This window comes from Hyperolius riggenbachi, chromosome 1 (assembly GCF_040937935.1).
Source record: "Hyperolius riggenbachi isolate aHypRig1 chromosome 1, aHypRig1.pri, whole genome shotgun sequence".
Classification (NCBI taxonomy): domain Eukaryota; kingdom Metazoa; phylum Chordata; class Amphibia; order Anura; family Hyperoliidae; genus Hyperolius; species Hyperolius riggenbachi.
Genome location: NC_090646.1, coordinates 112,422,797 through 112,445,236, shown reverse-complemented (window position 1 = coordinate 112,445,236; position 22,440 = coordinate 112,422,797). Strand labels below are relative to the sequence as shown.

Sequence of the window (22,440 nt, the reverse complement as noted above, 5' to 3'; positions counted from 1 at the left end):
GGGGGGGGCATGAAACAAATTGTTACGGGCCCAGTGATTTCTAGCTACACCCCTGACCTGAAGTACCCCACAGAATCTAGATTCAGAACATCTTCATACTGTAAGGTTATCTTGTATACAGAAAGTCATACTTGCAGGGTGGCATTTGCATTACTAGATCATGTGCCTGATTGAAACATGAGTCAAAGTTTTCAGTTTTAGTTGATTTCCTCACATTTAGTCATAGAATTAGTCACTGTCTCCAGCAGTGTACTCTAGGGGAACTCACACAGGAAATCACTTTATGGCATTATCATTTTGGCATTAAAATCACAAGAAGGATTTTCTTTGGTATGTCCGCTACATAAGAAATGCATTATGAAATAATACATTAAGAATGATTTTATAGTTATAAGCTTGAGTGTGATATTTATATGTGCAAAAGATGCTTCCTCACGCAAAGGATGCGGAGCAATAGTGAAAGAGCAGAGCTACAAACAAATTACTCTAATATTTATTCAGTATTTGCACACACTATAATTATTATTCATTTATACAGCGCCAGCATCTTCCATAGCATAGTACATAACACAAAACCAATAGAGGGGAACATAGATACACGAGAAGTTCTGTAATATCAGGACATCCAACAATACAATTACAGGATATAGTTGATGTGTGGTTTGAGACACCACCAATACCGGTATCAGGGGCAGGGCCGTTTCTAGACTTTTTGCTGCCTGATGAAAACTTGTGAGGATGTGCCCCATCTCCCGGTTTAGAATGATCGCACCATAGGCAAACGCAGGGGTGGATTACAGCTGCCCAAAATTCCCCCTCAAACCAGGGCTGGTGCAGTGTCTGGGGTGGGACAGGCACAAGTTGAGACACTAGAATATCTGCAGGCATCCTGCAGCTCACAGCACTGCCCCCTTTCTTTCCCTGCTACAGTTTTGATGGAGCAGCAGCATGTGTACAGAGCATGGAGTAGCTCTGGGGAACATAACAGAGTCAGGTATGAGCACAGCCCCATGGCCTGCTGTGTGAATGCTTCACTTTTCCCCTCATTACCAATGTCGGCTGTCCTCATTAGTATCTGTATCCACAATGATCCTGATCGATCCCGTTGTCGGTCGGTCAGAAGGTAAATTGCATTGTGTGTACCCAGCATGATGTCCTACCATATTATTACACTGTATTGTGCATGGCTGAGGGAGACCTTTCAGGAATCCCCCCCTTGAAAACCCTGCAGCTCAACACAATAGCACACTGGCTGACTGTGAGTCTGTGACAAACAAATTACTCAACCTCAGCCACTCCATTCCTCAGTCAGGACAGCGGTGTCACCTCCTCCCTTCTGCTGTGCAGGTCAAATGAAACACTGCTGCTCTCCTGCCTCCTCCCTCCTCACTCACTGTCAGACTCCTCACATAGCACAACAAGCTGCTTTTCCCCGGTGATGACCTCTTCTCTTTGCTCTCCTCTCACTTCTCCTCCTACTCTGACTGCATGCTGTAAGTGTAAACACAGTACAAACATGCTGCCCCTGTAATCTCTGCCGCCTGAACCAAATGTTTCAACCTTGCTTCATGAGAGAACCGGCCCTGATCAGGGGCGTAACTATTGGGGAGCAGAGCTGTGAGGGGTCCCCAACTACTAACCTTCCCTCTCTTCAATAAAGACGTCCATCCTCCAGATCAGGTGCTTTTGTGGATGCACTTGATAAAGTGTGAAGATCAGGATGGCCACACTTGTTTTATGACCCTTTTAAGATGGGCCCTCAGACTGGGAGGATCACCAAGGGGAGGCAAGGGAAAGGGTGCTGGGGGGCCCCATTATTTGTAGCCTACTGTGCATGTCCATATGATAAATTACAGCAGAACAAGAAGCACTAGGAGGAGGTCCCTGCACTTGCGAGGTTACAGTCTAGAGCAGTGCTGTCCAACTTCATGGGCATGGAGGGCCATTTTTTTTTCAGACCCCATGGTGGAGGGCCGAAGGTTCTTGCTAGAGCCGCAGGCCCCCCCCCGGAAAAAATGCAATTAAAGGATAATTAGATTGGCAGCACTTTGCACAAAATGCAATTTAAAATAACAGTGAAGTTGTGTGGCGCGCGTAGCGCGCCAGAAAACACGAGGGTACCATTTAGAGCAACCTTGTGTAGGTACTGTCTAGACCATAGCAGCGGTGTTGTCCCATGACAGTAATGATACCAGAATTATACCTCACTGTGTAGTAGTAAAAGTGATTGTTTATTATCAATATCTGTAGTATGATATTTAAGGTTAGAATGCCTAAAAAATGCTTTCATCTAAAACAGTGCTGTCCAACTTCATGGGCATGGAGGGCCATTTTTTTTTCAGACCCCATGGTGGAGGGCCGAAGGTTCTTGATAGAGCCGCAGGCCCCCCCCCCCCCCCCCCCCCCCCCGGAAAAAATGCAATTAAAGGATAATTAGATTGGCAGCACTTTGCACAAAATGCAATTTAAAATAATAGTGAAGTTGTGTGGCGCGCCAGAAAACACGAGGGTACCATTGAGCGGCCGAAAAATGGGTGTGGCCATGGACCAGAATGCGGGTGTGGCCACGGGTGGAGACAAATTTACATGAACTTAGCAATGTGGGACATTAGATTAGGATAGTGGTGGTGAACCTTTTGGAGGCCGAGTGTCCAAACTGCAACCCAAAAGTCACTTATCGCAAAGTGGCAACAGCAATTTAAACTACATACAAACGTTTTAACTCATACATGAACATTATGGAAAATCCACGTTGAAAATAAACTGTGAAGATAAACAATTTCATCCATCCTACTCCTGAAAAATGTGGGGTTTTTTTTAGAACCTCCCAGTTTTATTTTCCGTTTTAAAAAGCTAAAAAAGTAGGTTTAATGCTATTGTCTCATGATGACGATTCAGCTTTTCCATAGTCTCACAGTTCGCAATCATGTGACCCCCAACAAGACAAATTCAGCAATCATGAGGCCCCCAACAAATCATGAGGCCCCCAACAAGACAAATTCAGCAATCATGATGCCCCCAACAAGACAAATTTAGCAATCATGAGGCCCCCAAAAAATCATGAGGCCCCCAACAAGACACATTCAGCAATCTTGAGGCCCCCAACAAGACAAATTTAGCAATCGTGATGCCCCCAACAAATCATGAGGCCCCCAACAAGACAAATTCAGCAGTCATGAGGCACATAAATAGACAGCATTTCACATAAATAAGCAGAATGCCCCTTTAGTGACAGGTGCCCCCCACTTAGATAGTGACAGGTGCCCCCCACTTAGATAGTGACAGGTGCCCCCCACTTAGATAGTGACAGGTGCCCCCCACTTAGATAGTGACAGGTGCCCCCCAGCTAGATAGTGACAGGTGTCCCCCCCCAGCTAGATAGTGACAGGTGTCCCCCCCCCCAGTTAGATAGTGACAGGTGCCCCCCCAGTTAGATAGTGACAGGAGCCCCCCCAGTTAGATAGTGACAGGTGCCCCCCCCAGTTAGATAGTGACAGGAGCCCCCCCAGTTAGATAGTGACAGGAGCCCCCCCCAGTTAGATAGTGACAGGTGCCCCCCCAGTTAGATAGTGACAGGTGCCCCCCCAGTTAGATAGTGACAGGAGCCCCCCCAGTTAGATAGTGACAGGAGCCCCCCCAGCTAGTGACAGGTGCCCCCACCAGTAGCGAGCCCGTTACCTCTGGGGCTGGCCTCTCCTGTGTCCCCGCTGGCCTCTCCGGTGTCCCCGCTGGCCTCTCCGGTGTCCCCGCTGACGATGCCGCTGCTGCCTCACAGATCAGACCTCACAGATCGCGGCGACTGAAGCAAGCAGAGCGCGCGCATGACACCCGCGCGGCAGAACGTCACATGCGGAAGTGACTAATGATTCACTTCCGCATGTGACGTACTCCGTGCGGGTACCATGCGCCCTCTGTTTACATCAGTCGCCGCGATCTGTGAGGTCTGATCTGTGAGGCAGCGGCAGCGGGGGGACATAGGAGAGGCAGCGGCAGCAGGGGGACATAGGAGAGGCCAGCGGGGACACCGGAGAGGCCAGCGGGGACACAATAAGAGGGAGCAGGCATGGCGCCCATAGCGCAAGCCATGCCTGCATCCCAGGGAGACGAGCGGGCCGCAGCAGGTGGCCTGGCGGGCCGGATGCGGCCCGCGGGCCGCCAGTTGGACAGCACTGATCTAAAACACGTTTTAACGTAGAATTATGCATGTAATGAATATTGGCTATAGATTACACAGCCCATAATATCCCGGTGCAATGTCAATATAATACAAAAAAGAATAAATAAATGAGACTGAGTCCCAGCAGCCCCCAGGCATTAAAATCTTCCAGGTAGAAAAGTTAAAGACTCCCTCCACCAACCACACTAATTGCTCAGTACGGTGTGTAATTGATGGCATGGAATATGGGGAAGGGTGCGGGGTCACCTGGGCCCGTATGCAATTCACTTTTTCTCCTGAGTTTTCTCCTAAAATATATTTTTACATATTTTGGGTACTTTTTCAATTGTAAAATGCTGAAAACATATTTTAAAGAGAATGTGAAAGGAGATAACCCTGGAGAAAAAGTCAATTGCATTTGGTCGCTGGGGCCATATTTTTCTCCTAGGAGATATTTTTAAACTTGTCAATAAAATGCCTTTGAAGCTATCAACAAGCAAGAAAATGCTCAAAATAATTTTGACAGTACTTTTTCACCTACTTTGTGGTACTTTTTTTAGTTGAAAAGTGCTGGAAAGTTATTTTAAATCGAACATATAAAATTATCTCCTATGAGAAAACTCAGGTGAAAAAGTGAAATGCATATGCCCCCTGGTGTCTTTGCAGTATTCATATTGCTATTGACATAAATATTTTTTTTGGGGGGGTGGGGCTGGTATTGGTACAATAGCAGGTTGTTGTTGTTGTTGTTTTTTTTGCTTTTTTAATGAAAAAAAACAACAACTATAAGGTATCCCGGGCCATATGCGTGCACAGCATGTTTACCCTACATGCCTTTTTAAATGAAATCTCTGCTTTCAGTAAAATGATTGCTTTCGGACGTATATCAGTACTTACTCCAAAATACCGTATTTTTCGCCGTATAAGACGCACTTTTTCTTCCCCAAAATGTTGGGGGAAAAGTGGGTGCGTCTTATGCAGCGAAGGTACGGATTTCGGGATGCAGAGGTGCGCAGGGAAGCACTATATACATTACCTGCTCCTGCCGCCGCGCTCCTGGCTCCAATCCTGGCTCCCCGATCCTCTTCTTCCATCTACTGCTGCCCGCTGCTGCCCCCGCCGAACATCGCTGGCCGGTCTTAATTAGCCGCAGGGATACGCTATCAGCACACCACGTACCGGGGTCACGCATGCCGCCGAACGCTGGCCGGTCCTAATTAGCCGCGCAGGGATACACTATCAGCACACCACGTGCGCCGGGGTCACGCATACGCATGTGTGACCCGGCGCACGCTGATAGCGTATCCTTGCGCGGATAATTAGGACCGGCCAGCGTTGTAAGGCGGCATGCGTGACCCCGGCACGTGGTGTGCTGATAGCGTATCCATGCGGCTAAGACCGGCCAGCGATGTTCGGCGTTGGCAGCAGCGGGCAGCGGTAGATGGAAGAAGAGGATCGGGGAGCCAGGAGCGCGGCGGCAGGAGCAGGTAATGTATGTGTACCTGCACAGGGGGACACCGGCACTGGAGGACACATGGATAACGGGGCCACAGGCACAGGGGACGCTACCACAGGGGACACTGCTACAACAGGGGGACACTGCCACAACAGGGGGACACTGCCACAACAGGGGGACACTGCCACAGGGGACACTGGCACAATAGGGGACACTGCCACAGGGGACACTGCCACAACAGGGGGACAGGGGGACAATGCCACAACAGGGGGACGGGGGACACTGGCACAGGGGGCTGCAGGCAGAACAGAGGGACACGGCAGGCAGAACAGGGGGACACAGCAGGCACAGGGGGACACAGCAGGCAGAACAGGGGGACACAGCAGGCACAGGGGGACACAGCAGGCACAGGGGGACACAGCAGGCACAGGGAGACACAGCACAGGGGGACACAGCAGGCACAGGGGGACACAACACTGTCCCCATATGTGGTGTAATAGTATGTAATGTAACTGGAAAGGGGGAGGTAAAAAGTCCTTAAGACACCCCTGCATCATAGACACACCTAGGTTTAGTTTTTTCTTTTTTTCCTGATTTTTGCCCTCTAAATCTGGGTGCGTCTTATATGCCGGAGCGTCTTATACGGCGAAAAATACGGTACATTTTGTCATTTACTTATATTAAAAAGCGTCTTTTCATTTTATTTGCACTGAGCTATGAATTTCCAAAATTTATTGAAGCTGATATTGCTCTTCTTTCCGGGCCTGACATCTGTACCCTGATGAGCTTCCCATTTTATTGCAATGAGTAATCAGCTGTACAGAGTAGGAGATTGCTACTTATTTTCCACAACTGGACCAATCAATTGACTGGCAGAAAACTCGAACACTCCCATTGCAAAACTGTGAACTAACTCTCTTTAACTATTGCAGCAGTACGTCGCGGACAATGTGGCCATGATTGACAGCGGCGCTTCACGCAGCCGCAGTAAGAACGACCTTGAGGTCAGCCTGAACAGCGTGCGGGGAGCCCGGGACGGAGGTGGAGAGCGGAGCGGTCAGCATGGGACAGTCGGCTGCAAGGGGCTGGAGAAAGCCCCAGGTGAGTAAAGCTGATTTTACCTTTTTTTCCTGATGTTTCATTTAAGAGGTAATGGCCTCAATTCACTAAGATCATGCTGGAGATAATAAGGCAAGAGAAAACTTACCTCCACACAGTGAGAGAGTTATCTTATCTCTTCATTCCTTATGTTACCTCCTCTGTAGTTATTTTCACACGCAGTTAATAAACAGCCTGTCTAGAATTCTGGAGTTATTTTTAGGATTGAAGAGTTAACTTAAAGACAGAAGAGTTAACTTTAGGTTTGCCTGAGGTAAAATGTTTCCTGAATACTACATGCCTCGTCACCATGGTGATAACTCTAGAAACGATATTAAAGACAGGAGATAAGCTTAGTGAATTGAGGCCAATGCATTGTATGTGTAGTAAAGGTTATAAGTAGAACATTATAGCCTAATTATAAACAATAACAAAGCCCTAGTCTCACCTCCCATCATCTTTAGTGTCTGGGGTTTCTGGTAAACAATAGGTGAAATACCAACTCCAATGTCCATAAGTCCTTGTGTGGCATTTTAGCTAGAAGATAACTGAACGCTGGAATCAAATTAATTACAGCATTTTGGCTACTCTTTTTAAACAAACAAGAAACAGTGAGGCCCGTTCATATTACCAAACGCAAATGGCCGTGCAATCAGAACACAACGCGTACGAACGCACACCATCTGCGTTTGGATGCGTTGCGTGGCTGATACCCATTTCCAGTGTATTGAATGGGTCAGCCATGCGTTTTGGGAAAAAATGCGTGCAGCATGCGTTCGTGAACTGCACTAGTCCAGAACGCATGCAGTGTGAACATCAGACAGTGCAGTCTATGCACTTTCTGATGTCATGCATGTCTGCCTCCCGCATGCATTGCCAAAACACGGATGGCAACGCGTGCAATGTGAACGGGGCCTAAGAGACAGGTTGAGATAAGTGCTTCAGAAAACAGCACTGTAGCCCACCAAGCATGGTCTAGAGGTGGCCATACATCGGGGACTTGTCGGCAGATTGACAATCCAATTCGATTATTATAATCGTATTGGATACAAATTGGTGTTGCCAAGTGCGTGCCCGACTGATAATGCAACCAATTTTGGGACAAAAATTGGTCGCATTCTCAATTGCGCATACTGCAAGATGTTGGGCCAACTTGCTCAATCGGGTGCATGGCAGGAACGACGTGAAATTTCCCATTTAAACCTCCAACGCTGTGCACCCCTAATGTAAATGTGTTCCCCCTTGTGCCCCGTGTAAATTATAATTTATCTGTCCGCGGCTTGCGCTTGTCCCTCCGCTGTTCCGGACGCATTCCCCTCTCCATACACGCATGCCACACATGGTTTCCTAGTAACGAAACCACTTGGGGCATGGGTGTATGCAGCGGAGCCAGCAGGGGACAAGCGGAGGCCGCAGACAGATAATATATACTTTACATTACTGCACGGAGGGGACATTTACATTACAGAGGGCACAGCATCGGGGCAGCGAAAGTGAAGCACAAGGCCGATTCCGGATCGATTTCAGCATGAAATCGCTCGGGAACCAGCCTGTGGTGTATGGGCAGCTGACAGATCTCTCTCTTATCAGATTCGATAAGAGACAGATTTGTCTCTCGGTCGAATCTACCCATCATCGCTAGATACCTTATGAGACTCATAACTGTGCTAATAATGTTCTTTTTCTTAGCTGAACTACACATACTAATCATAATATCATAAGTTTATTTTCACATCAGATTCCCTTTAACTTTCCCTCACAGGGGCTCACTATACAATCCCTAACATAGTCATAGTCTAATGTATGTATCATAGTCTAGGACCAGTTTAGGGGGAAGCCAATTAACTTATCTGTATGTTTTTGGGATGTGCAAGGAAGCCAGAGTGCCCGGGAAAAACCAACACAGACATGGGGAGAACATACAAACTCTGTGCAGATAGTGCTCTGGCTGGGATTTGAACCGGGGACTTAGCACTGCAAGGCAAGAGAGTTAACCACTACGCCACTGTGCTGCCCTGCATAATTCATTGGAAAGAATGTTTAATTTAAAAAAAAAAAAAGAAGAAAACATTATTTGGCACCCTCACAATAATTGTACTGTGCCTGTGTCAGAAGCCTGGCACCATGATTAATACTTTTATTTTCCTTATATTCATCCAGGGTGTCTCTTCAATGTCTCTTTAAAGAGGAACTTTAGTGAAAAGGAGAAAATAATAAATCAATACATTGCAAAGTGAGAAGTTAAAAAAATAGTAGAGAGTTCTAGAAATTTTTGATATTCACCATGTAATTTGTTTGATCCACGCTCAGCCTGCACATAATCATCTTTACTACTGGCAGACATGAAAAAAACAACACAAACTGCCACTATCTATAACCACACCCACTAGCGATGCGAAAAGCTAAAAGGTTTTTTTATATAGATATACATATGGACAGATAGAGATACTGGTTGCTTGGCATTTGGAAACAGCTGTTATTTCCCACAATGCAACAAGGCTCACAGACTGGAAACTGTCAGGACCTAGGTCCTGACATCACACTGTAGGAGGGGTTTCACCACAACATCAATCATACAGACCCCCCCTAATGATTTATTCGAGAAAAGGTAAAGATTTCTGATGGGAAAAGGGGTATCAGCTACTGATTGGGATGACGTTCAAACCTTGGTTACAGTTCCTCTTTAACCCATTAGCAGCTTCAACAGAGTTATCTTGTTTGAGACCTCAGTCGAACTCGCTGTGCTGTAATTATCTTGGAATGCCTTAATCTCTTCCTGCTAACATAAAATACAGAAACTGAAAACAGAAGTCCTCTATTATTGTCTCACACTGCCCCCTAGTGACAAGTGGCCATAAATACACATTTCAGCAGTACTAATTAGAAGCTAGGCAATCTAACAAAGAATAAATAAAAAAGTGCTAAAATAAATTGGCCTGGAGCACTTGCAAGCCTCTAAACAAATTGGCTGCTATAGGGTTAAGGTACTGCAGGTTCAAACAGGTACAGGATGTGCAATTATTATTTAGTGAAGAGGGAATGATTTGTTTACATTTTAATCAATGCTGAATTGATTTTTTTATTATTTTAAAATCAGTGTTTCATCCTGCTTTAAGTTGTGAATTCCCCTTTAACTTATTCAGTAAGGCCTGACTTTTAAATAACACCACTACACACGTGTCCCAACTTCCTTCAGTTGGTCTTCCTTCAGTCTGCATTCACGCTTTCCGTCCTTAAAAATTGCTAAATAAACCTTCTGTAAGAGTTTACCTCGTATGACTAACCTTCCTACAAACTTTTTTTTGAAGACTTAATTTTTTTTTTACGTTTAGCAAATCCTTAGAGCTTTGCTTTGAACTTCAACCAAGAAAAATTATACCCTATAAACAATGGCATTTGTTGATTGGACAAAGAGCTCTATCAATATTAGTTTTGGCTGGTGCAATTGGCTTAATTTCGTTTTAGAAATATGCTGCTTGTGGTGTTAAAATATTATGAGTTCCTCCACATGTGGCTCTTATTGTTGGAACGAAGCCTGCAGAGGCAGCCCAGAGTTTCCTACAGAACCCTACCTACAGGCTCGCTCCCACATCTGCTGTTGCAATGTCTCTCGTCCACAATCACCGTGTATTTGTCTGTCCCTTGTGAACCTGATCTAGGCAAGCCAAAGATAAACAGAGAATCCGAAAGTCCTATAAAGCCTTTGTCAGTTTATTTACCAGGATCAAGCTGCAATGTTTCACATCAGCACACACAAAACTCTTAATGCTCTTTTTAGAGGATAAACTCAGCAGGTGAATACGTTTTAAAAAGTCCTGTTTACTGTGTACGTTGGCAGAAATGTCAAGGAGGGCGATGGAATTGTCAAACAGCAGAACTCATTACAACAAATTACATTTCAGTTTACTTCAGTCAAATCTGGGAAACAAAAAATATTCTTGCTAAGCCCTCTACACTTAGGACTTTTATGAAAAACTGTTATATCTCTATGTGAAGTTCTGGTAATTCATAACTCCAGTTCTGCATGTAGTGAATGGGAAATTTTACATTTTAAACTAGAACAGGGGAATGAGAGCCTCTTAAAATGTATATAACAGCGATGGCGAACCTATGGCACGAGTGCCAGACCCGGCACGCGTAGCCTCATCTGCAGGCACGCCATCGCTGCTCATGCCCTGGCCACCGTCCAATTGCATTTAACTGGCCGCGGCGTCTATTATTTATCTATCTATTTTTTTTGCAGGTGAAATGTTGCCCACATTGCGTTTATTTTCTGCTGAGATGTTGCCCATATTGCGTTTATTTTCTGCTGAAATGTTGCCCATATTGCGTTTATTTTCTGCTGAAATGTTGCCCAAATTGTGTTTATTTTCTGCTGAAATGTTGCCCACATTGCGTTTATTTTCTGGTGAAATGTTGCCCACATTGTGTTTATTTTCTGGTGAAATGTTGTACACATTGCGTTTATTTTCTGGTGAAATGTTGCCCAAATTGCATTTATTTTCTGCTGAAATGTTGCCCACATTGCGTTTATTTTCTGCTGAAATGTTGCCCACATTGCGTTTATTTTCTGCTTAAATGTTGCCCACATTGTGTTTATTTTCTGGTGTCTGGGGTAACTGTTGCTGTTGAGCCCAGAAAAATCTGGTCACTGTAGGTTTGAGGGCCTGGTATTTGTCATCTCTTATGTTCTGAGGAGGGGGGGTCATTTTGTTCAAATTGGCATGTTGGCACTTTACAAGAGACAAGAGACTTTTGAGTTGAAGTTTGGGCACTCGGTCTCGAAAAGGTTTGCCACCACTGGTATATAATGTTTAAAGTGACACTGAAGCGAAGCAAAATTATGATATAATGAATTAGTTGTGTAGTACGGATAATTATTAGAACATTAGTAGCAAATAAATAGTCTCATATTTTTATTTTAAGTTATGTATATACAGTGGCTTGCAAAAGTATTCGGCCCCCTTGAATTTTTCCACATTTTGTCATATTTCTGCCACAAACATGGATCAATTTTATTGGAATTCCACATGAAAGACCAATACAAAGTGGTGTACATGTGAGATGGAGTTGTGTAGTACGGATAATTATTAGAACATTAGTAGCAAATAAATAGTCTCATATTTTTATTTTAAGTTATGTATATACAGTGGCTTGCAAAAGTATTCGGCCCCCTTGAATTTTTCCACATTTTGTCATATTTCTGCCACAAACATGGATCAATTTTATTGGAATTCCACATGAAAGACCAATACAAAGTGGTGTACATGTGAGAAGTGGAATGAAAATCATACATGATTCCAAACATTTTTTACAAATAAATAACTGCAAAGTGGGGTGTGCATAATTATTCAGCCCCCCCCCCCCTGAGTGAATACTTTGTAGAACCACCTTTTGCTGCAATTACAGCTGCCAGTCTTTTAGGGTGTCTCTACCAGCTTTGCACATCTAGAGACTGAAATCCTTGCCCATTCTTCTTTGCAAAACAGCTCCAGCTCAGTCAGATTAGATAGACAGCGTTTGCGAACAGCAGTTTTCAGATCTTGCCACAGATTCTCGATTGGATTTAGATCTGGACTTTGACTGGGCCATTCTAACACATGGATACGTTTTGTTTTAAACCCTTCCATTGTTCCCCCGGCTTTATGTTTAGGGTCGTTGTCCTGCTGGAAGGTGAACCTCCGCCCCAGTCTCAAGTCTTTTGCAGACTCCAAGAGGTTTTCTTCCAAGATTGCCCAGTATTTGGCTCCATCCATCTTCCTATCAACTCTGAGCAGCTTCACTGTCCCTGCTGAAGAGAAACACCCCAGAGCATGATGCTGCCACCACCATATTTGACAGTTGGGATGGTGTGTTCTGAGTGATGTGCAGTGTTAGTTTTCTGCCACACATAGCGTTTTTCATTTTGGCCAAAAAGTTACATTTTGGTCTCATCCGACCAGAGCATCTTCTTCCACATGTTTGCTGTGTCCCCCACATGACTTGTGGCAAACTGCAAACGGGACTTCTTATGCTTTTCTGTTAACAATGGCTTTCTTCTTGTCACTCTTCCATAAGAGCCAGCTTTGCGCAGTGCACGACTAATAGTTGTCCTATGGACAGATTCCCCCACCTGAGCTGTAGATCTCTGCAGCTGGTCCAGAGTCACCATGGGCCTCTTGACTGCATTTCTGATTAGCGCTCTCCTTGTTTGGCCTGTGAGTTTAGGTGGATGGCCTTGTCTTGGTAGGTTTACAGTTGTGCCATACTCCTTCCATTTCTGAATGATCGCTTGAACAGTGCTCCGTGGGATGTTCAAGGCTTTGGAAATCTTTTTGTAGCCTAAGCCTGCTTTAAATTTCTCAATAACTTGATCCCTGACCTGTCTGGGGTGGTCTTTGGACTTAATGGTGTTGTTGCTCCCAACATTCTCTTAGACAACCTCTGAGGCCATCACAGAGCAGCTGTATTTGTCCTGACATTAGATTACACACATGTGCACACTTTTTAGTCATTAGCACTCATCAGGCAATGTCTATGGGCAACTGACTGCACTCAGACCAAAGGGGGCTGAATAATTATGCACACCCCACTTTGCAGTTATTGATTTGTAAAAAATGTTTGGAATCATGTATGATTTTCGTTCCACTTCTCACATGTACACCACTTTGTATTGGTCTTTTACGTGAAATTCCAATAAAATTGATTCATGTTCGTGGCAGTAATGTGACAAAATGTGGAAAACTTAAAGGGGGCCGAATACTTTTGCAGCCCACTGTATGTAAGTATATATATATATATATATATATATATATATATATATATATATATTATAACATTGCATCATTCTCTAATATTTGCAGTTTACACACTACAGTCAGAATTCTAAATGATTACAGGCTAATGACCTTTTTAACTTTTCTTTGCAGAAAAAACAAAATACAGTGACAGACAGTTGAGGTAATAAGCTTCAGAAGACAGAGCTCTCTGCTACTTTGAAAGTCGGAGAATTCAGTGAAGCTTTTTTGCATAGATAACAACTGGAGTTTCTTAACTCTTCCTGTACTGCAAACAATATTAGACTTATGTGTCTGCTCCTAATGTTTTATTTCTTAGCAGTACTACACATGCAAATCTTTATTTCATAAGTTTATTTTCACTTCAGATTACCTTTAAAACATAGGAATTATAATTAATAAAAAGTAAGGTAAGAGCTTTTTACCCAGTATTGGAAGTCTACGCCTGAATGCTTGAAAGAACAATTTATGGCACAAAAGACAACGTGTTTCATGGGCTACAATTCCACTTCCTCAGGTCAATAACATGCCTGAACAGCAATAAATGGAGCTAAGAGCATGTACAGTGGCTGTGCACCAATTGCTACAGATCCAGCATGTTGGATTTTTAGCAATGCCGGACACCCAAACACTGCATGACTTTATTGGTCTCCTCACTCCCCCACCCACCGGAAGCTGCTCCATCACTCTCCACCCTCCACCCCTGGTCCCTCCAGCCCACTGCATAGCGACAGATGCATTTCAGCCAGGAGGCGGAACACCATTGTCAGTGCTTTGTCGCCCAGCAGGGATCAGTATGTGGATCTTGGATGGCCAAGCCCGTCACCTGCTTTAAATGAGAAGCTCTGCATTTGTATGAGGCAGCTTTCACAGTGCCGCTTTGCACCATACAATATAATTGCATTGCTAACACAATGCAATTATATTGCACTGGTACTGTTCACATTGGCGCCTCAGGAGTGCGGTGCGACAGATCAGTGAGGCATAATGCAGTGCATGCAGTGCGTTACCAGATAAAGAGAGTCTGAAGTAATTCAAAATTCTTCTTTTTACTGTTCATTTATCTTCAGCAATATGAGCAGCAATATGAGCATAGGTGAAATGCTGTGTTCCCGTGGCAGAACAATGTATTTAAACCCCCCGAATCCCCGGGGCAAAATTCAGCGATCGCTTCCTGTTAGAGGCAGAGCTTTGTGCTGTAGCTCTGCCTCAGCTGGAGTCAGTCTCCGCTGATCGCTGCCTCTCCCCGCCCTTCTCAGTCTTCTTTTACCGAGAGGGGCGGGGAGAGGTGGAGATTGGCAGTGATTGACTCCAGCAGAGTCCTCGTAATTCTAAATCCGGAATTGTCATTGGTTCCATGGGGGTTCTTGGTAGTTCTCCATGTGAGCCTGGTGATTGTTCTGCCCTCTTGGGATCTCTGTGGAGCTTCAAAAGTTTCTGGGAGATTCCGGGAGAAATTTTGCTTGGTACCCTGGATAAGATCAACGGTGGCTTTTGTGTTGTAAGGGACACTTCGAACAGGTATTGTGGCAAGTTTGGTATTTTCGGACGCTCCTTGGAAGGTGGTGGGTATTGTCTGGAGGGTGTCGGTGGCTTCTTCTCTGGTATCCACAGTCCTGATGGGTGTTACGCTGAGACTTGTAGTGCTGATGGGCATGTTTCGGTGGCTTCTGTTTCCGATGAGGTTGGTTTCGGGTGGACTGACTCTGGAATTGGACCTTGTCGGGCTGTCCCGACCTTCATGAGTCTTCAGTTTGAGTCTGTTGCTAATAGCACTTTTGAGGGTCGTCTGGAATTCGACCCTGGAGGGGGGGGGGGGGGGGGTACTGTGATTATTTGCTCAGCTGCCTGTGCAGGCAGGCAGCTTTTTGACCATTGTGTAGGTTTGCATGCTGCAGGACTCTGGAAAGAAGAGCTTCTGTCAGTTTTGCAGCTTGTGCTTGCTGAGAAATATGCATACGTTGTCATGCAAATTGCCTGGCCACATTCATTGGAGGTGTGTACTATAAGTACCATGTGTGTCCCACAATGCTTTGCTGTTCATAAGGATTTCGTCCTATGTAACACTCCTGGTGGGGTGTCAGCCTTACTCTCTGTTTGAAGATCAGCTTAGAGTAATTCCTGAATCTGCGCTAGGCAGGTTTTCCCTAGTGCAGTTAGGATTGTTTATCTGTTTGTTTGTTCTGTTGCCATTGTCCTGTCCCAACGGTGGTCGACAGGAAATGGTTCTGATCTCTGTTCTTGGAGTATAGCTGGTGCAGCGGTTGCTACCAGCTATCTCTTCTGATCTGTCTCTTTGGATCGCGCTAGCCACTTTTCGCTAGCGCTGTGGATCCTTCTGTTCTGTCTCCTTGGATCGCGCTAGCCACTTTTCGCTAGCGCTGTGGATCGTTCTGTCTCCTTGGATCGTGCTAGCCACTTTTCACTAGCGCTGCGGATCCTTCTGTTCTGTCTCCTGGGATCGCGCTAGCCACTTTCCGCTAGTGCGGTGGATCCTTCTGTTCTGCTACTCTGTACCTGGATCGCGCTAACCACTTTCGCTAGTGCTGTGGATCCTATCTCTCGCTTGTCCCTGTTTTCGTGTGTCTGTCTTGTCTGCTACGCTTGCTGGAGGCTCGGTGAGGTAACCGTTAAGCAAGCGCTCGCGTCCTCTGTTTCATGTTTGTCTGTTAATGGTTAGTTAGGCGTGCTTGTCTCTATTGTGCTTATTACGTGGAGACCGCGCATAACCGCGTGCACTGTTGCGAATGAGTGCAGTGTTCGCGGTTAGCTAGCGTTTGTTATTTTCCGTATCTCCTCATTGTATTATTTGCTGTACCTTTGCTAACCTCGTATTCTATCCTGATCTGCCTTGTGTCACGTCTGGCGATCGCACCTCTCGCGATCGCGTTCCTGTTTCATATCTGCTGTTGTGTGTGCACTGTTGCGGGGTGGCGACTAGGTTGGCGCACACAGATACAACCTGTCCCTTTGCTCGTCTCATTCGCAATCGCCTCTCTTGCGATTGCGTTCTGCGCTTCGTACAACTCCTGTCTGGCATTTGTGGAGGTACAGAGGATTGGTTCCTCTGCACTCCCCAGCGCCATCTGCCGACAGGAATTTTCCCTCTACGGGTGCGTAGCACCTTTTGCTGGGTGCCTGCAAATATACGCTTGTGGAGGATTTCCGCCGTGTCAGCGCACGCGTTGTGCGCTGATCACGGAGAAAGTTCCACAATCGTTACACCGTGGCGTCTATTAGAGTGAGTAAATTCTTTTTTTTTTTGCAGGTGAAATGTTGCCCACATTGCGTTTATTTTCTGCTGAGATGTTGCCCGTATTGCGTTTATTTTCTGCTGAAATGTTGCCCAAATTGCGTTTATTTTCTGCTGAAATGTTGCCCACATTGCGTTTGTTTTCTGGTGAAATGTTGCCCACATTGCATTTATTTTCTGCTGAAATGTTGCCCAAATTGCATTTATTTTCTGCTGAAATGTTGCCCACATTGCGTTTATTTTCTGCTGAAATGTTGCCCACATTGTGTTTATTTTCTGCTGAAATGTTGCCCACATTGTGTTTATTTTCTGCTGAAATGTTGCCCACATTGCGTTTATTTTCTTCTGAAATGTTGCCCACATTGCGTTTATTTTCTGCTGAAATGTTGCCCAAATTGTGTTTATTTCCTGCTGAAATGTTGCCCACATTGTGTTTATTTTCTGCTGAAATGTTGCCCAAATTGAGTTTATTTTCTGCTGAAATGTTGCCCACATTGCGTTTATTTTCTGCTGAAATGTTGCCCACATTGCATTTATTTTCTGCTGAAATGTTGCCCACATTGCATTTATTTTCTGCTGAAATGTTGCCCACATTGTGTTTATTTTCTGGTGTCTGGGGTAACTGTTGCTGTTGAGCCCAGAAAAATCTGGTCACTGTAGGTTTGAGGGCCTGGTATTTGTCATCTCTTATGTTCTGAGGAGGGGGGTCATTTTGTTCAAATTGGCGTGTTGGCACTTTACAAGAGACAAGAGACTTTTGAGTTGAAGTTTGGGCACTCGGTCTCGAAAAAGGTTTGCCACCACTGGTATATAATGTTTAAAGTGACACTGAAGCGAAGCAAAATTATGATATAATGAATTACATGTGTAGTACGGATAATTAATAGAACATTAGTAGCAAACAAATAGTCTCATATTTTTATTTTAAGTTATGTATAAACAGTGGCTTGCAAAAGTATTCGGCCCCCTTGAATGTTTCCACATTTTGTCACATTACTGCCACAAACATGGATCAATTTTATTGGAATTCCACATGAAAGACCAATACAAAGTGGTGTACACGTGAGAAGTGGAACGAAAATCATACATTATTCCAAACATTTTTTACAAATAAATAACTGCAAAGTGGGGTGTGCGTAATTATTCAGCCCCCTGAGTCAATACTTTGTAGAACCACCTTTTGCTGCAATTACAGCTGCCAGTCTTTTAGGGTATGTCTCTACCAGCTTTGCACATCTAGAGACTGAAATCCTTGCCCATTCTTCTTTGCAAAACAGCTCCAGCTCAGTCAGATTAGATGGACAGGGTTTGTGAACAGCAGTTTTCAGATCTTGCCACAGATTCTCGATTGGATTTAGATTTGGACTTTGACTGGGCCATTCTAACACATGGATACGTTTTGTGTTAAACCATTCCATTGTTGCCCCGGCTTTATATTTAGGGTCGTTGTCCTGCTGGAAGGTGAACCTCCGCCCCAGTCTCAAGTCTTTTGCAGACTCCAAGAGGTTTTCTTCCAAGATTGCCCTGTATTTGGCTCCATCCATCTTCCTATTAACTTTGACCAGCTTCCCTGTCCCTGCTGAAGAGAAACACCCCAGAGCATGATGCTGCCACCACCATATTTGACAGTTGGGATGGTGTGTTCTGAGTGATGTGCAGTGTTAGTTTTCTGCCACACATAGAGTTTTTCATTTTGGCCAAAAAGTTACATTTTGGTCTCATCTGACCAGAGCACCTTCTTCCACATGTTTGCTGTGTCCCCCACATGACTTGTGGCAAACTGCAAACGGGACTTCTTATGCTTTTCTGTTAACAATGGCTTTCTTCTTGTCACTCTTTCATAGGAGCCAACTTTGTGCAGTGCTGACTAATAGTTGTCCTATGGACAGATTCCCCCACCTGAGCTGTAGATCTCTGCAGCTGGTCCAGAGTCACCATGGGCCTCTTGACTGCATTTCTGATTAGCGCTCTCCTTGTTTGGCCTGTGAGTTTAGGTGGACGGCCTTGTCTTGGTAGGTTTACAGTTGTGCAATACTCCTTCCATTTCTGAATGATCGCTTGAACAGTGCTCCGTGGGATGTTCAAGGCTTTGGAAATCTTTTTGTAGCCTAAGCCTGCTTTAAATTTCTCAATAACTTTATCCCTGACCTGTCTGAGGTGTTCTTTGGACTTCATGGTGTTGTTGCTCCCAAGATTCTCTTAGACAACCTCTGAGGCCCTCACAGAGCAGCTGTGTTTGTACTGACATTAGATTACACACAGGTGCACTCTATTTAGTCATTAGCACTCATCAGGCAATGTCTATGGGCAACTGACTGCACTCAGACCAAAGGGGGCTGAATAATTATGCACACCCCACTTTGCAGGTATTGATTTGTAAAAAATGTTTGAAATCATGTATGATTTTCGTTCCACTTCTCACATGTACACCACTTTGTATTGGTCTTTTACGTGAAATTCCAATAAAATTGATTCATGTTTGTGGCAGTAATGTGACAAAATGTGGAAAACTTAAAGGGGGCCGAATACTTTTGCAACCCACTGTATATATATATATATATATATATATATATATATATATATATATATATATATATATTATAACATTGCATCTTTCTCTAATATTTGCAATTTACACACTACAGTCAGCATTCTAAATGATTACAGGCTAATGACCTTTTTAACTTTTCTCTGCAGAAAAAACAAAATACAGTGACAGACAGTTGAGATAATAAGCTTCAGAAGACAGAGCTCTCTACTTTGAAAGTCGGAGAGTTCAGTGAAGCTTTTTTGCATAGATAACAACTGGAGTTTCTTATCTCTTCCTTTACTGGAAACAATATTAGACTTATGTCTCTGCTCCTAATATTTTATTTCTTAGCAGTACTACACATGCAAATCTTTATATCATAAGTTTATTTTCACTTCAGATTACCTTTAAAACATAGGAATTATAATTAATAAAAAGTAAGGTAAGAGCTGTTTACCTAGTATTGGAAGTCTACGCCTGAATGCTTGAAAGGATAATTTATGGCACAAAAGACAACGTGTTTCATGGGCTACAATTCCAGTTCCTCAGGTCAATAGCATGCCTGAACAGCAATAAATGGAGCTAAGAGCATGTACAGTGGCTGTGCACCAATTGCTACAGATCCAGCATGTTGGATTTTTAGCGATGCCGGACGCCCAAACACGCCATGACTTTATTGTTCTCCTCACTCCCCCACCCACTGGAAGCTGCTCCATCACTCTCCACCCTCCACCCTGGTCCCTCCAGCCCGCTGCATAGCAACAGATGCATTTCAGCCAGGAGGCGGAACACCATTGTCAGTGCTTTGTCGCCCAGCAGGGATCAGTATGTGGATCTTGGATGGCCAAGCCCGTCACCTGATTTAAATGAGAAGCTCTGCATTTGTATGAGGCAGCTTTCACAGTGCCGCTTTGCGCCATACAATATAATTGTATTGCTAACACAATGCAATTATATTGCACTGGTACTGTTGGCGCCTCAGCAGTGCGATGCGACAGATCAGTGAGGCATAATGCAGTGCATGCAGTGCGTTACCAGATAAAGAGAGTCTGAAGTAATTCAAAATTCTTCTTTTTACTGTTCATTTATCTTCAGCAATATGAGCAGCAATAATGAGCATAGGTGAAATGCTGCGTTCCTGTGGCAGTACAATGTATTTAAACCCCCGAATCCCCGGGGCAAAATTCAGCGATCGCTTCCTGTTAGAGGCAGAGCTACAGCACACAGCTGGAGTCAGTCTCCGCTGATCGCTGCCTCTCCCTTCCCTTCTCAGTTTTCTTTCACTGAGAGGGGCAGGGAGAGGCGGAGATTGGCAGTGATTGACTCCAGCAGAGGCAGAGCTACAGCACAAAGCTCTGCCTCCCCCGGGCAGCAAAATCCACGACCTGGAAAGTCATGGATTTTTGTATCGGGATTTGGGGGGTTTAATTACATCGTTATGCCATGGGAATGCGGCGTTTCACCTGTGCTCATATTGCTGAAGATAAATGAACAGTAAAAATAAGAATTTTGAATGGCTTCAGACTCTCTATAACGTGCCTGTTAGCAGTAGCAGTGAAGTTTACTGATATTCTACAAATAGTAAAAGTAGATAGTAAAATATTGGTAAATTTACAGATATTCTACTAACTACTAAATCCACGCCCATTTTAACTTGTGAATATCTAAATGCCTGTCCCCTACCTTTATCAGTTAAGCTGGTTTATCTATTACTTTTAATGAAATACACATTTTGGTGGTGTTAACATAGCATTCATTTCTAATACTGTAAATTTGCTATACTTAAAGGGGAACTGAAGAGAGAGGTATATGGAGGCTGCCATGTTTATTTCCTTTTAAGCAATACCAGTTGCCTGGCAGCCCTGCTGATCCTCTACCTCTAATACTATTAGCCACAGCCCCTGAACAAGCATGCAGCAGATCAGGTGTTTCAGACTTTAAAGTCAGATTTGACAAGACTAGCTGCATGCTTGTTTCTGGTGTTATTCAGATACTACTGCAGAGAAATAGACCAGCAGGGCTGCCAGGCAACTGGTAATGATTAAAAGGAAATAAATATGGCAGCCTCCGTATACCTCTTACTTCAGTTCCCCTTTAACTATATAATTTCTCCTAGTCATTTAAGCACAATGAATACTTGGAGTCGAGTCAATAGAGTGTTTTCCCTTCTCGCAATCACTAGCGGAAAAACCTACATGAAGTAAATAGTCTGGAGAAATTTTCTATGTGGAAACATTCCTGTTTCAGGTTCTGGCCGCCTGACAAGAGGAACATGGAATTCCTGTATTATAATTTGGATGATTGCAGTTTAATAGCAGCTCGTAGTATCTCTATGCCAGCTGGAACAAAGAGCAAGAAGAGGTGCCTGCTGTACAAAAATATGATCAGCGCTATTCAGCCAAGTCTCCTATTTAATGCACTTTCCCCTAGACCAGGCCTGGGTTTTATTAATATTAAAGCAATAATGACATTTACAGGCAGCTCCCTTCAGGACTTAGAACTTCTTCCAAAGATGAGACACAGCAGGATTAGATGGGCAGGCTGATGAAGAAATAATACAATTAATCATTATAGAATATATTGTGATTGTTTCCTGCAGCACGGCTGACAGCAGAGCAGCCCTGATGGTCAAAGGAAATCCCAAACATTGGAAAATGGTTCTTGAGTTAAGAATCCCCCTACGATGAAGCTGGGAGGTCCAATATATATGTGGGTTTGCCAATACGGAAGTATTTATGTAACTGAATTACTGTAAATTCTTGTTTACTGAGTATGAAAATCATTAGCAGTTTCTATTAAATGACTTTAGTGTAACTGGAATGCATGAAAATCTGAAATCCAGGCAAATACATTGTACAGAGTCTATTTGAATTGCCCCCCCAGGAGGGGCTAAAAGATTTGTAAATATGAAATCTATCTTGGCTGTTGTACATGTCTCTCCAGACAGATCACAACCGTGCCGTTGCTAGGTTCCCAGAAGGCGTACATTTGAAACGGCCAAATTTCGCCACAGACTAACTCCTGGGTGGCGTCAATGCTATTCCCCCTCTGAGATGCCGCAACTCAGGGGGGAATAGGTAATACAGATACCTGCTAATGCCGACGGACAAATTATAGCTTTTTTTTTTCTAATTTGCGCTCTGGCTAATGCAAATTAGTCACTGAGCTCCT

The 22,440-nt window shown here is 44.3% G+C and overlaps 1 long non-coding RNA gene across 1 annotated transcript in view; it reads left to right on the top strand.

Annotated features, from left to right (window-relative positions):
- LOC137546001 (uncharacterized) overlaps positions 1-21,993 on the top strand; it is a 32,321-nt gene extending 10,328 nt beyond the window's left edge. Inside the window, exons 2-3 of the long non-coding RNA XR_011026146.1 lie at positions 6,545-6,713; positions 21,869-21,993. This is a non-coding gene — a long non-coding RNA (uncharacterized lncRNA). The remainder of the gene's footprint in view (positions 1-6,544; positions 6,714-21,868) is intronic.
- The last annotated feature ends 447 nt before the right edge of the window (positions 21,994-22,440 follow it).